At 51.4% G+C, this 14,875-nt stretch overlaps 1 non-coding gene across 1 annotated transcript; it reads right to left on the minus strand.

The window, feature by feature from the left end:
* Positions 1 to 5,429: 5,429 nt before the first annotated feature.
* Positions 5,430 to 5,502, minus strand: TRNAF-GAA. The gene has a single exon. It is a non-coding gene; the product is annotated as a tRNA-Phe (tRNA).
* Positions 5,503 to 14,875: the final 9,373 nt, after the last annotated feature.

Here is a 14,875-nt window from a genome sequence, read left to right on the forward strand (position 1 = left end):
CTCGAACGGACGAGGCGGGGGATCTGCGCTGTGCCGGGAGTGGCTGCGGCCGAGTTCACGGGCGCCGGGAACGGTGCCGGGATTGAGACCTCGGCCTCGCATGGTGCCGATGCGACGGCGATTCGGGACCTGGATCGGTGCCGGGAGTGTGCGACCGGTACCGGGGATGGCAGAACGGTACCGGGACTCCGACTGGCGTCGTGGATGGCGACCGGTAGCCGGGGACGAGCGAGCGGTGCCGAGATCGGGGATCGGCGGCGGGATGGCGGACCTTCGTCGGGATCCGGGGAAGCGTGACCGGGACCGGAGAGCGTCGTGTTTGAGTACCGGCGGTCCGCGGAGGGCGGCCGGATCATTCATCGCCGGCTTTCCTACGGACGGCGACAGACCGCACTGAGCAAGGTTTGCCGGGGGCCGGAGGCTCGGTGCCTCTATGAGCTGTATCAGCTCACGCGTTCCGCGGTGAATGTCTCCGGCGTCGACGGCAGTTCGTGGCTCAATGCGCGGACGGTGCCGGGGAGCGGCCCCCCCCCCCGCCCTCCTCCCCGCCCCCCCCCCCCCAAATGGCGGTGGCCGGAGTCTTGACGGGGCCCTTTGACGTCGCCACCGGAAGTCAACGAGCCACCGGTGCACCGACCTCGGTGCACGGCCACCAGACGGGAGTCGCAGGTGGCGACAATCAGTCTTGGCCCGAGTTCCTCAGCCGCGGGACTTAGCTGAATTCGCCTTTGCCAACCTGGCGCTATCCTCAGGCAGGACGATAAGGCGGAAGCGGTCTGCGACCAGGGTCTTTCGTAAGTTGGTGGCTGAGCTGCTGGCGCCCACGGTTGCCGGAGCGGCTCCGGAGCCGCCGGTCGCGCTCTGGCACCGATGAGGCTCTCAGGTTGCTCAGGCTGCGGCCAGTGCCGGGGGACTGTCAGCGACGCCTACTATGAGGAGCTTGCTTTAAGGTTCTCACATTTGTCCCGCTCCTTACATCGCGTATTTCTCGGGCATTTCGAAGGCAGAAACCAGATCAGACACTTGTTCTGTGCGATGACCTTCTACGCACTTGACGGCAAAACGAAGACCAGAGCGTCGATGCGGGTCCACCGATCAACTGGCATAGGCCATCTGGCAGATTGCACAGGGCTTAAAGCCCGGCTCGCCATTGGGCCCATCGAGTCCCGCACCGGGAGGAGGGAGGGAAAGGCGAGGGGAAACCCCCCTCTAAACCTTATCACTAAAAAACCTACATCTAAACTAACTACTAACAACTATCTACACGTACTATGAACTAACTAATATACAAAAAACCTTTAGCGGTGAGAGCTAAGGCGTGAGTGGAGGACAGAGAGCACACTCCCCCAGAGAAATTCCAACTGGCCGGGTACACGGGCGGGTTACTAGAAGGATACTGAGGAGCAGAACGGGCCGGCTAGGAGGGTAATTATAACAGGAAGCGCCATAGCCGGCGCCACTCCAGGGTGGGCGTCCAGCCGGCCCGCTGCGGAGTTGCTAGAACAGGTAAAACAAGTTCCGAGATGCCTGTCTGCACAAGCACCCAAACTAATTCAGGCCGGAAACGCCGCACAACCTGACTGGAATGCATAGGGAGCAATCCACTCGAAGAAGAACCTCATTCACAGACCCAGGGGTCACTAAAATATTATTGCACCCTAGACAGTCACTCAGCTGCAGAGTTGTAGATAAATCTCTGCATTATGCATTTTTAGTATAACTTGTCCTTATAGTCATTTTTCAATTGGACGAATATGAAACCTTAGGTAATATCTGTTATAGTGGGGCCCCTAAGGTGGTGTAATTAAGGTAACGAAAAACATGTCTTTTTGCTAGAAGTGGAATAACAGATCACCCTCCCCACCCCCCCCTTTGGTAATCCCATCGCCCTGTGAAGAATGAAAAAGGTGAATGAGGTGGGACTAAGAGGATAGGCGTGGGAAGGCAGCACCTCCAGACCAGTCTGCAACCCTTGGAGAGGTGGCCTGGGAAGCCCCGACCAAGGCCAATCAGACCTTGGCAAGTGGGCCTGGCGTAAGAGAAGTAGGAGCCGGACACACTGACGGCCTTTGGGGGTTAGGAGCTAAGCACCTTCCTGTGGGAAACCCCCTCTGTGCAGCACTGGGACAACCCCACCAGCCCAGAGAAAAGTTCAGCAAAAAGGACCAACAGACAACTTGTCCCCAGATTTTGGAATCTGAGAGATTTTTTGCCCCTCTCCACTCCGCCGACTATCGCGGACTGACCTCACTCACTAAATACACATCCCCACCCCCAAGTATGGACCCCCCAGGGGTCACTATATTACTGGCACAACAGCAGTCTCAATCCAAATGCAGTACGCAAAAATTAAAATACTGCAAAATGGATGCCCCCCTCCAAGCCATCCGACTCACCGCTCGCCTCCCTCACCCTCCCTCCAAGGTATCAGTGGCCAACTGGTTTTGTAGAAGTTCTTAGGTGGTGCCCAGACCACTGAGAGCCCACCACACCCACAAAACTCTGCCCCCAAACCTGCCTAAAGGCTCTGCAAGGGAGTTTGGGTTGGGGGAGGAGGTCTGGGGTTGCAGGCCCCTGGATTGGGGCAGGGGAATGGAGTGTAGGATGGTTTGAGAGGTTGCGCTCTGGGATGGAGTCAGGTGCAGGCTAATCTAGTGAATGGAGTTTTGGGTGCTGGATAGCAGGCTCTCGGGCAGGGGCACAAGGGTGGGGGTGTGGCTCTAGGCACTCAGTAAAGTAAGTAGGTGCCTGGAGCAGCCCATTTGCAGGGGCGGCAGGCCGGCAGGGATCCCAGCCTGGGAGCTTAGAACCAAACAGGGAGCCCCTGGGAGCTGTAGTTTCCTTGGTTAGGCTCCCCATGTCTATAGAGCCTGCCCTGGAGGCAGGGGAAAGAACCAAATTTCCCAGCGATTCCCTTGCTGCATATCAACAGAGAAAGGGAAGGGGGAGGGAGTATGGTAGCCACGAAACCTCATGCTGCAACCTTGCTAGCGAATGGAAGAGGGGGTGGCACTGTGAATGGGGAAACAAATGTGCCCAAGCAGAGTAGGCGGCTTTGGCCCAGAAGCAGCAAAAATTCATCAAAACATAGAAACTGGTTCTGACTTATTTCCTTGGTCTTAAAAGAGAACAACAAGGACACTGAGTCTCCTCTTTTTTTTTTCCTGTCAATAACCCCCCTGCTCAAGGCCAATCAGGGTAGATGACCTGAGGACGGGAGGCTGAGGGTTCTCCCCAGAGACCCCAAAAGGAAATAGGCCTAGGTTCACTGGTGGGGATCACTGCCTGAGCACTATTTCAGCCCCACAATTATTGGGTGGAGCTCCCACAGTGGGAGCTGTCGGACGTGACACTCCCCCCGCAACACACACACACACACCTCCTTGGGTGTTGGGAGAGGAACAGGAGAAAGGACAAAAAGAAGCAAGAGACAAAGAGAAAGGAGGGAGAGGTGGATGTGAGGAAAAGGTGAAAAAGAATCCCGCGCCAAAAAGGACAAAACCCCAATGTCCCCAGTGCATTCTTAAGGGACAGAATCTCAGGTGGCAGAAAGTAAATTTCTGCTCCGCCTCCCTTAAGCTCGTGTTTTATCCACATGCCTAGAATTCAACTGTCACCACATGGATCAGACTGAACAGAGGTTTTCAAAACCTCGAAGGAAGGCTCTTACCTTCTAACACAGGGACGAGCTGTTTTCTAGTGTAAAATCACTAAAAGGGGAAGGAGAAAAACTCGAAAGATCGGTTCCTCCTGGCGCTCACGTCCGTGAACCCGAGATACTCTCTCAGTCCTTAAAGAGAGACCAGAGACGAAGGATGCTTGCTGTTGAAGCAAAGCCACAAGGGGTCTCTTGAGGTTTCCCTGGCCCCTTCGCCCCTGTCATGCCTGGCTGATCGTCCAGCAATCTCTCTGTTGAGGATTCACCACCTCCCCACCACACTTGGACCAATAAGTCTGAGGTCCTGCTCCAAAGGCCTTTGTGATGTCACTGCCACACCCCTCCCTTGCTGTGCTAATGTCCTGCCCCCTGCCCAGGCACTTTGGAGGTTTGAGCTACTCCCTGTGGTTCTCGACCCCAGCTCAAGGAGCGTTCGTTCTAAGGCAACAAGCGGACTAGACAGGGAAACATCAGACGCTGCTCCCAATGCTACACTCAGTTTGTCTGAAATTAGTCTCAACTTTATGGCCAGAAGAGACCATTAGAGCATCGAATCTGACTCCCCCTGCATATCACAGGCCTCCTGATATGACACAAGGGAAGAGCTACTTTTGGGGGCAATACACATTCACAGAAAGGCATCTAAGTCTTCATTTTAAATGACATCAGGAGATGGAGAATACATCACTTTCCATTGGTAGCTTGTTCCTGTGGTGAATCATCCTGACTGTTGAAATATTTGTGCCTTAAGTTGTAATATGAATTTGTCTCTTTTCACCTTCCAGCCATTGGGTCTTGTTATGCCTTTCTCTGCTCGATTCAAGAGCCCTTTAATACCCAATCTTTCTCTCCATTAAGACACTTCAACACTTCAATGAAGTCACCTTTCAATCTTCTTTTGATCAGCTGGACAGGTTGAGCTCTTTCAGTAGCTCCCTAGAAGGCATTTTTCTCCAGCCCTCAGAACTTTGGTGGCTCTTTGCTGCCCCAGCTCCAATTTCACAACATCTTTTTCAAATGAGGACACCAAAACTGGAGGCTATTCCAGTATCAGTCTCACTGATGCCGTGTCACCTCCTGTGACATTATTGACATAATCTGTAACTGTATAGATCACTGTTGCGACCGCTGTTCTATATTTGCAGCCAATATTGTATAAAGGTTGTTGTGTAGGGGTCTATGGAGAGGTTCTGATTGGCTAATAATGATGCTATCTCTAGATGTGTATCATTTTTATAGTTGACATTATGAATATTGGTTCTATGCTGCCCATATTTCAAACTTGTGCTCTGCTTCTGGGAACACCCCAGACAAGTTGGTGTCAGTTCTGCCTAGCTGGCTTGATGCAGGTTAAGCAAATGTGAGAACCACTACACTACAGAAACTCCATTACAGTGCACTGCCCTGCCCTGCCCTCAAATTCCCTGCACTTTGGTGGTGCTCACCCTGGCACACACTGATGGGCGAACCTGGAGAAACTGGCAGCAGCTCTTTGATGGGTCAGCTGGAAGAGCAGAGGACTGGAGCCAGGGATCAGGAAGTCGTCCTTACATCACCTTTGTGACTCTAGCTTGAAGGGGAGCTTCTTTTTCTTCCCCTTGCTGAGAAGCAGAAAAGAGAAGAAAGAAAGGTTCGGTGGGCCAACTGGGTGCAGAAGCCAATGCTGCCTTTTCCTGCAGTGAAGCCCAAAATGAGGGACTTGCATTGAGTAAAGACAGTGCTGGGCTTCCAGGAAAGAGCCCACTGCTGCAGCAAGAGGGATGAAACAGCCTGCTGAAGCCTGGGATTGAACCAGGGACCTTTAGATCTTCAGTCTAATGCTCTCCCAACTGAGCTACTTCAGCACCTGCAGGGGCCCTTTTTGGGCTGCTGCTTCTCACCTTGGAGTTTATTCTCCAGAAACCATCTCTCCAGTCAACATGGCCAATGCAAGATGGACATCGCTTGCTATTTTAGCCTTGGAAATGTCATCAACTAGTCTCTGGATCTGTCAAATGCTGCACTTCAGTTCATGGGGGAAAGGTGAGAGAAGTGACCTTTGAACAAAGGGCCTGGGGTTAACATCCTAACTCTGTCTGTCTCGACTGTAACACTATTTAATACTGGCCCACCCTGTGCTGGTGAGTGCTCCATTGCTAGATGTTAGTACATTTCAGTTACTGTCAAAATTAAAAGTTTCTATATGCTTAAAAGAAATGATTTTTTAATTTGCTTATATACGGCATGAATAAATACTTTTACACATCCTAGCATGAACATTTATTGTCTTATATGATAGAGAAAATCCTGCATCCAAACTGTGCATCAAAATCATGAAATGAGCTACAAATGCAATAAAAATAAGGTATTCAATGGTTTAACATGGAGGGGCTGGGGGGCACTGAAGACACGTCTTGCCTAGGATGCCACTTGGTCTAGGGGAGGCCCTGTCAGGGAAAGCAGGAGTTAGTCTCACACGCCTATTTCCAGGCTGTAATCTGTGGGCGCCCTGCTCTGGGGGAGGGATCGCGGCAGCCCAGACTCAGGGCTGGAACAGGCCCCGGATTGAGGGGGTGGTTGCAGGGTTTGCAGCGCTCTGATGTCTCAGACAATGTGTCTCCCCAAAGCCTCAGATCTGCGTTCCCAGAAGGCTCCTGCGCTGCCTCTGCTCCTTTCACAGTCTATAGCAAGGAGCAGCAGCAAGGGTCAGGGATGAGCCATAGGCACTAGGTGGGGGGCAGAGGCTTCAGGAGGAAACCCAGCCCCCAGAGCAGAGGGGGATAGGAGGCTTTTTCTCTCTCCTTAGCCATGGGCTATAGCTCCGAGAGCTCTGTGAAATGCCTCCCCGCCCACAGCCTGGGGAAGGGGAAGGAGTCTCAGGTTCTAGCTCGATTTGGAGGAGGATCCCTGGACCCTAGAACCACTCGCTGCCCTTTCCCGGAGAAACCTGTGATGCCCAGAATGGGGCTGAGATAAATGCTGACAGGAGCCAGGAATTGCTCCCCTGGAATAGCAGCAGGACTGGGCAGCTGGAAATCTCCCCAAAGGAGCTGAAGCCTTGGTGGGTCAGACATAGATGCCCCAGGTACTGCATGGGGGGCTTAGGTTTGTTTCTGGACAAGAGCAGTGTGAGTTTTATTGCCTCAACATTTCAGTAGAAAAATTCAGACCCAAACTGTGTGTGGTGGGGTCGATAGCGGTTTCTTTGGTTTGATTTAGTTTGTTTTCTCATTCTCATTGTAAAAGCCCTGGATCATTTTGATGGGAACAATGTTTGTGGAAGGCCAAGGACAAGTAAGAAAAGTTAAAATCTGCGTTGGAGTGAGGGGGTCTGTGTGGGCCAGGGCAGGGGTGGAGATTTTCATGGGGAGGGGGTTAGGGGATAAACGAGAGGCTTTTGCGGGAACACAGGGGGATGTTTTGCAGTTTAACCTCCCCACTTTCCTGTGCTGCTGCCCAGCTCAGACCCCACTGACACCCCTGTGACGAAGTGGGAATTTTCTGGATGTTTTGTTTGCATCTTGGGTGTACCTCAGTTTCCCCTATTTGTTGCATGATTATCTAGGTTAATGGTCCAAAATGTGGGGTGCCCCTGCCAGGGGGATGGAGTAACATTCAGGGGGATGCAGCTGGGCCCGGCCAGCCCCCATGGGGGGTGGGGAGGAGGAGCCACCCAGCTCCACTCTTGGCTCCAGCTCTGGCCCCTGCCTCAACCCCCTTACCCCTGTCTGTGTCCCTTCCCCCTTAGCTGCGGCCCCACTCCCAGCCACGACTCGGGGGGAGCATGGACAGGGGTGGGGGGCATGACCCTGAAGTGTTTTGGGACCACGGATCTCGGTGGTGGGACAAGGGGGTTAAATCTTGGCAGAGACCCCCAAAGGGCAGGTGTGGCTGCTGTCGAGCTGCCTGGGCCCAAACAATGGCCACAAATTCTGTCTCCTAGCAACCGATGGCCGGGGCGCACCTGCTGCAAGAGGCCAGCTGGCCGGGAGGAGTCGGAGAACAAAGAACGAGCTGGAGGCCAGGTGAGCAGGTTGCCAGGGAAACAGGACAAAGGACAGAGGGGCAAAGGGCCTGGCTGAGTCGGGCTGTTGGGAGCAAGGAGTCTGCTGGTTGGGGACTCGAGAGGGGAGAGCCAGGCTCTGAGTTAGGGGTCTCCCCAAGATGGACGTTGCTGAATCTTCCTGCTTCCTGTGCGAACACAGAACTTTCCCAGGCTGGATCCCAGACCCCTAACAAACCTTCTGTTGTACAGCGCTGGCTGAGAGTCACTGGTGACTGTGGAAGTTGGGGATGCAGGACTCCCCTTCAGGGAGGGTGAGGCTTTCCGAGGTGTCCGATTCAGGTGGACTCACTGCAGGAAGCTCCTGGTGTGGAACAGGGGGGCTGAAAGGTCCAAGGTCAGTCCCAGGAGGGCTGAAGCCAGGAGGCTTCCCCCAGTGAGAGCGTCCCCTGGGGGTGTCACACTGAGGAGGCTCCTGCCTGGGTTTGACTCCGAGCTGTTCCAGAGCACGGAGCCTGTGTGCCCGTCACAGCCCCCCAGCATGTGACCTACAGGCTCCACTCTGGCAAAGCTCCCTGTAAATCAGAGACAAACTCCCCCCTTCTCCCAGTTACTCTCCCCTGCACAGAACCCAGAGCAGTTCCTGCCTCGCTGGGTCTCCTGCCAGCCACAGCTGGCCAAGGAGCTGCCCGAGCCTTTCCCCTGGGTCCCTGTGCAGGGGCAGTGTCAGTTCCGACCTCACGAGTACAGTGGTGACTCTCCCTGCCTGTCACGGGGGGGATGAGGGCTTGATTCCCTGAGGAGAAAGCTGGGATTGTGACACCCGTGTATGTCTGCAGTGCAATTAAACCCCACAGCTGGCCCAGGCCGGCTGACTCGGGCTTGCCAGGCTCGGGATCCAGGGGCTGGAGCCCGACCACTGGGACCCTCCCCCCTCGCTAGGTTCAGTGGCCGATATACTGAAGATGAGTTTGTAAGTGGGGAATGTGCACTGGGTGCTGCCACTGGACAGACACTTCCCAGCAGAAACCCCACCCAGTGAATGTGATCTACTCTAAAAACATGTGATGAAAGAAAGTCAGCCTGGGCTCTGGATTTATCATCTCGCAACGACTCGATTCAACTTGCTCAGGTTAGAAAGAATTTTTTTTTTATTGTGAGCCTGAAAATTGCTCCGGTGTGAAAGTCAGAGCGGGATTATTTCACGCTCACGCACCCTTATCACTATTGAAGGAGTAAAGGAACGTGCAAACCAATGAAGCCTTAACATGTCATTTGCATCCTCAAGCCTGTCCCTGTGGCAGGATCTCAAGGACAGACAGAAATGTTACCCGGTGTCAGGAGGAGAGAGGAAAGCACTTCCCCTCGTGTATTTCCCCAGCTGTTGTGCAAGGCAGCAGAGGTGCTTTAGGGCATTTTCTGTCACTGATTTTTTTCATGTTGGTGTGGGAGGAAAGACTTAGACCTGCCCCTTTTTGAACGTGTGAATGTGAAGTGACCAAGTGGTGAGTTAACAATGATGCTGTTGCACAGGATTTGATTGGAACCAGAAAACAAAAAGCCCTTAAAGTGGAACTCTTGGGTGAATAGAACGAGCTGATTTGTATTCAACCTTGGAAGGCAATAGACTGTTACATTGGGCAGAACAGCCTGGTTTGGTTTGGTTTGGTTGGTTCATGGGTTGGCTGCTTTCCCTGATAAATTGCAGAGGGTTCAGAGAAGAGCCACAGGAATGATTAAAGGCTTGAGCAGGGAGAGGAGTTTAAAAAAACGAACCTTCCCTGCTCCTGCCGGCTGTGACTGCTGAGGATATTTTCCTTCTCTACTCCAGGGTCTCTCTTCTGCCAGATTCTCAGCAAGTCAGGCCCCTCTGCCAGTCTATGCAGGACTCACAATGTAAGAGTGCAGCTGCTGTAGCACCTTGACTGACCATGGCCTAAATCCTGCAGCCCTGGCAGCCCAGGATAACCTCCCACTGGTGGTGATGGGAATTTAGCCTTTGTAACGATCTGCTGGTACCTGAGTCTCAGATGTGAATTAAACTGGGGGCAGACACAGCTCTATCCAAACAAGTGAAGGATGTAAGTGAAAGAGCAAAGCTGGCCCTGGGGAGCTGCTGCAGTCCTATCACCACAGCTGGAAGGGAACAGAGGGAAAACACTGGAGCAGCACCGAGAAAAGGAAGTTTGTCAGTGAGATCAGTAGCAATAAATGTGAACTGAAGGAGTGCTTTCTCCTCTGTGCCGACAGGTTTGAATTGTGTTACTTTACTATGAGATAAGCTTTACAATATCCTGCTCTAATTTCAGGATGGGTCTGTAACCATAATTAGTCTCTGTAGAAGTGGGACTTTCAAAATTCCCAAGGAATTTAAGGGGTGGGGTTCAGTTGGTCACCTGAGGGAGTGCAGTAGAGTTCAAACCAAAGACCAGAGAGGCGAGAACAGGGATTATGGGACACCTCCCTTAGGCCAATCACAGCACTGTAATCGACCAGGGTGTCTACACTGGTACCGTGGCGCTGTAGCCCAGGGGCAGAAAGCTGTACGCCTCTCGTTGGGAATCCCTCTGATTTACCGTTTTTACAGAGGGTGAAATGACAATTTTTCCTATCCCTGCCCTGTTCCTGCTCTTTGTTATAGTTCAATATATTTTAAGTGAGAAAAATGGCAGCAAAAATATCTGCTCTCCAGCACAACTTGAAGCAACATCAGAGCAACTGGGAATGAAACAATTTATTTCCAAAAGGGGAACTCGATGACTAACAATGGCTTTGAAATGGGGGAACAGTATAACCGTAATGCTCAGGGTTTGTTTAGACTAGGAAAAGTGATGGAGTTTAGGTCAGGTCAAGGGGAAAGCTAATGCCAACCACTGCACCTGGGCATCTATTCTACAACTATAATTGTCTTTTTACATCAAGATCATTAACTTGAGCAGCCGACGCCATGTACAGCCCTAGTGGATGGAAGCACAGATACTTTTTGCCTCAGTGTAGCTTGTTGAGATCAAACCTCCAGGAGCTGATGAACATTCCTGGCTCAAAAGGAAAGGAGTTGATAGAAAAGATCACAGGACTGACCCCAAAAAGGGTGAGCTGCAAAAGGCAGAAGCAGGTAACTGATCTGGGGGAGCTGAGAGACCACGGTGAAGATGGTGCAAAAATCACTATGTGGGAATTAGGAAATGTGTTTTTTTTTAAATGTTGCCCAGCCCTAGTCAAGGGATTAATTACAGTTCTCTCTCGTGTGGATTTTCTGATGTCTAATAAGGGTTGAGCTCTGATTGAAGCTTTTCCTGCACTCAGTGCACGTGTAGGGCGTCTCCCCTGTGTGGATTCTCTGATGTGTGATAAGGTGTGAGCTCCGATTGAAGCTTATCCCGCACTCAGTGCACGTGTAGGGCGTCTCCCCTGTGTGGATTCTCTGATGTGTGATAAGGTTTGAGCCGATTGAAGCTTCTCCCGCACTCAGGCACGTGTAGGGCGTCTCCCCTGTGTGGATTCTCTGATGTGTGATAAGGTTTGAGCTCCGATTGAAGCTTTCTCCGCACTCAGAGCACATGTAGGGCGTCTCCCCTGTGTGGATTCTCCGATGTCTGATAAGGTGTGAGCTCCGACTGAAGCTTTTCCTGCACTCAGAGCACGTGTAAGGCCTCTCTCCTGTGTGGATTCTCTGATGTAAGATGAGGGCTGAATGACAAATGAAGCATTTCCCACACTCAGAACATTCATAAGCTTTCTTACCCATGTGGATTTTCCTATGTGTGATAAGGGCAGAGCGCCGATTGAAGCTTTTCCCACACTCATGGCACATGTAGCGTGTCTCTTCCAAGTTGATTCTGTCGCTTGTTATAAGGTCTGAGTGGCTACTAAAGTTTTCCTCTGGCCTCTGCTGGGTCTCACAGGCTTTTGTTTTTTCTGGGACTGCACAACTCCTGGAAACATTCCCTTTGGATCTTCCTGATAAAGTTCCATGTGGTTCTCCTTGCTCAGCATCTTCCTGCTGGGGTTTCTCCTCCTCATTCTCACTCACCATCCCAACACCTGATGGGAGACAGAGAGAATCCAGACACTGGTCACTCCCTGTGCCGGAAAGAAAGAAAATCTCAGAGAGAGGAATGGTAAAAGGGATGAACAATCCAAAATATGTGTGGGAGAGATCAAACCTATCAGGTGCTGATTTTCCCCAAACCCTTCCACAGAGGAGAGAGGAAGGGATCAGTTTTGGTCTGCATCTCACGAGAACACTTGGGGGAAAGCGAGATCGGGGAGGGATCTGCTGCTAGTTGTCAGTCAGAATAGGAGGGAAGCCATGAGTGACATCTGCAATAATGATTCCACATCTTCAGGGAAGAATCCTGAACTTGGAGAGCTCACAGGGTCTTTGTAGGGCATCCCAAATGTTTCCTGCATTCCCACACAGTTGTTGAGTTGGTTTAACCAAGTCCTCACCTGTGAAGGCAGCTCTTGGAAGCACTTCTTTCTCAGAGCCCTGGAGGTCTGGGACCCACGGCTCTTCCCCTCGTTCCAGCTGGGAGATCACATCAGGTTTGGAATTTGGAAACCCTACTGCAGGCAAAGAAAACGAGGGAGGTCAGTGGAATTTGTGGGATACTTGTCACAAAGAATAGTCCATGGTTTTAACCCCCCGCTCATTTTAAAGAAGTAACATCCCAAGGCCAGCTTCCTTGGCTCAAAGTGGCAGGAGAGTTATTATAATAAATCATATTCATTACCTTAGTGCCTAAGGACCAACTAACAGTGGGTCCCCATTGTGCTAGGCAAAGTACAAACAGAGAACAGTAGATGGCCCATGCCCTGAAGAATTTACAATCTGAATAGACAAGACAGACACAGAATGGGGGAAGGGGTAGACCCCACTGTTAGAATAGAGATATTCAGGCCTGCCTGTAAAGCCTATAGTTTAAGAACGTAGGGGTATTTTTATCTCTTAGCTACTTACAGGAGTATGAAAACAAAGAATCAAAATCACTGTCTGTATTTGTAAGGGCCTTCTCTTACTGTGACCGTCTGAGACCTTGTTCTTAGGCTAAGGCCTTTGGCTAAGCAGCAGGGGCAGCCATACGCTGGGAAGCGAAGGGTCACATCCTCACATCCCAAACCAGTCACACTGAAATAAGGTGCTATTGGGCTGTTAGGAAGATGATCCTGTCCTGATAGCGCCCATCACCACCAGATAAAGAAACAGATCTTAAGATGGATAAAGAAAACTTAGTTTGACCGCAGCCTGTCTGGCAAGAAATCACTTACTTATGCTTGTGGTTGTGAAACCCTCATTTCCGTATTATTCTATCTTTATGGCCACCACTTTTACATTGTTAATCAGTCTGATTCTCTAATTGTTTCTATCTGCTGTATAATTAATTTTGCTAGATGTAAGTTAATTAGGGTAGTGGGATACAATTGGTTAGAGAATTATGTTTCAGTGTGTTAGGATTGGTTAGTTACATTTCAGTACAATGATTGGTTAAGCAAAGGTGTAGCTGAGCGTATTACTATATAAACTGAGTCAAACAGGAGGGTGAACAGGAACAGGGAAGAGGGACACAGGCAAGGCTCTGCGGTGTCAGAACTGGTAATGGGGACACGGGGAAAATGCTCTACGGTGTCAGAGCGGGTAAGGGGGACACGGGGTAAACGCTTTCCACCATCAAAGCTGGGAACAGAGCACTGGGGAACAGACTAAGAGATAAGCCCGACTGGTGTGAAGGGCTTCGGAATATGATTGCTTGGAAATTAACCCCAATAAACATGGCATTGTCTGCGCTTCGGACTTCTGGTCTGTTGCTGCTTCCTGTCTGCGTGACAAGAACCAGGGAAGTGGGAGGGTGAAGGGAAAGCCCTGTAACAAAACTGACATGACCTGATAACCAAGAGGTGAGCCTTAGAGGACGGTTTTAATACACACTGGAACTGATCAGGGATTCCCCTGAGGACTGACAGGAAGCAATGGTAAATATGCATTTAGATCCTTTTCTTGTTTGATATCTTTTCCCCAAAAGGCTGAACCTCTGGCACTGTCATGGATCCATAGGATCTCTGCAATGCCCTGGCTTTTAAACCGTCCTTGGGAGGTGCCCCTTGAGTGCACTAGACCCCCAAGGGCTCCCACTCTTCCACAAGGACAGGCCATGTAGCTTCAACACCTGAAACTGAGCCTCTGGCTTCAACAATCCTACTTCAACCTGTGAGCTCTGCCAGCAGGTCCAGCTGAACGACACTCCTGTTCAGTTTGAAAATTCTTGTGGATGCTCCTGCAATACTGACGGTCCAAAACCGCTATTAAAATGCTTCCGAGTCCTTAACTTGGCGGTGAGCTCGGTCACGTGGCATAGGAATGCGCTGTCAGCGAGGTGGCAAGTGCCACAGTGGCAGATGAGGGACCCAGAACCCGAAGTGGAGGGGGAGATGAAAGCTGAACCAAAGGGGGGAGTTTCAGGGCAGTGCTTGCTCTGGTCAACGGACGTGGCCTGGGGTGGGGTTTTTCCTGCGGATCTTGGATCGAGACCCCACAGAGTTTGCAAGGTGTAGGTGCGTCTGGGTGGGGAACGAAAGCATCTACGTCAGTCTAAGAACTGAATTCTGTTCAGTGACGGTTCCTCAGTCAATGCACAGAGCAAGTTTTTGCTGTGACACTGGGCAGACTTTAAAACATAGCAGGGTTTATTAGTCAACTGAAACGCAGCATTGGAAAGTCCTTAGATTAGCACAGGGAAGCGAAGAAGACAATATAGTCCATACTGGCGAATGCCCTTGAGCCATGCTGCTGTAGAAAACGCTTTGGTTTCCTTTCCCTGTGCCTGTCCATTAGCCCTCACTCCAGTAGAGCTCCCTGCGCCTGCGAGCCCAGTTCTTCCTGCTCCCAAAAAAGGACGGTTACTCACCGTTGTAACTGTTCTTCTTCGAGATGTGTTGCTCATAGCCATTCCAGTTAGGTGTGCGCGTGCCGCGTGCACGTTCGTCAGAAGATTTTTACCCTAGCAACACTCGGTGGGTCGGCTGGGTGCCCCCTGGAGTGGCGCCGCTATAGCGCCGGATATATACCCCTGCCGACCCATCCGCTCCTCAGTTCCTTCTTGCCGGCTACTCCGACAGTGGGGAAGGAGGGTGGGTTTGCAATGGATATGAGCAACACATCTCGAAGAACAACCGTTACAACGGTGAGTAACCGTCTTTTCTTCTTCGAGTGCTTGCTCATATCCATTCCAGTTAGG

The sequence above is a fragment of the Mauremys mutica genome, unplaced genomic scaffold, assembly GCF_020497125.1.
Source record: "Mauremys mutica isolate MM-2020 ecotype Southern unplaced genomic scaffold, ASM2049712v1 000363F_np12_subseq_508290:563502_obj, whole genome shotgun sequence".
NCBI classification, from domain to species: domain Eukaryota; kingdom Metazoa; phylum Chordata; order Testudines; family Geoemydidae; genus Mauremys; species Mauremys mutica.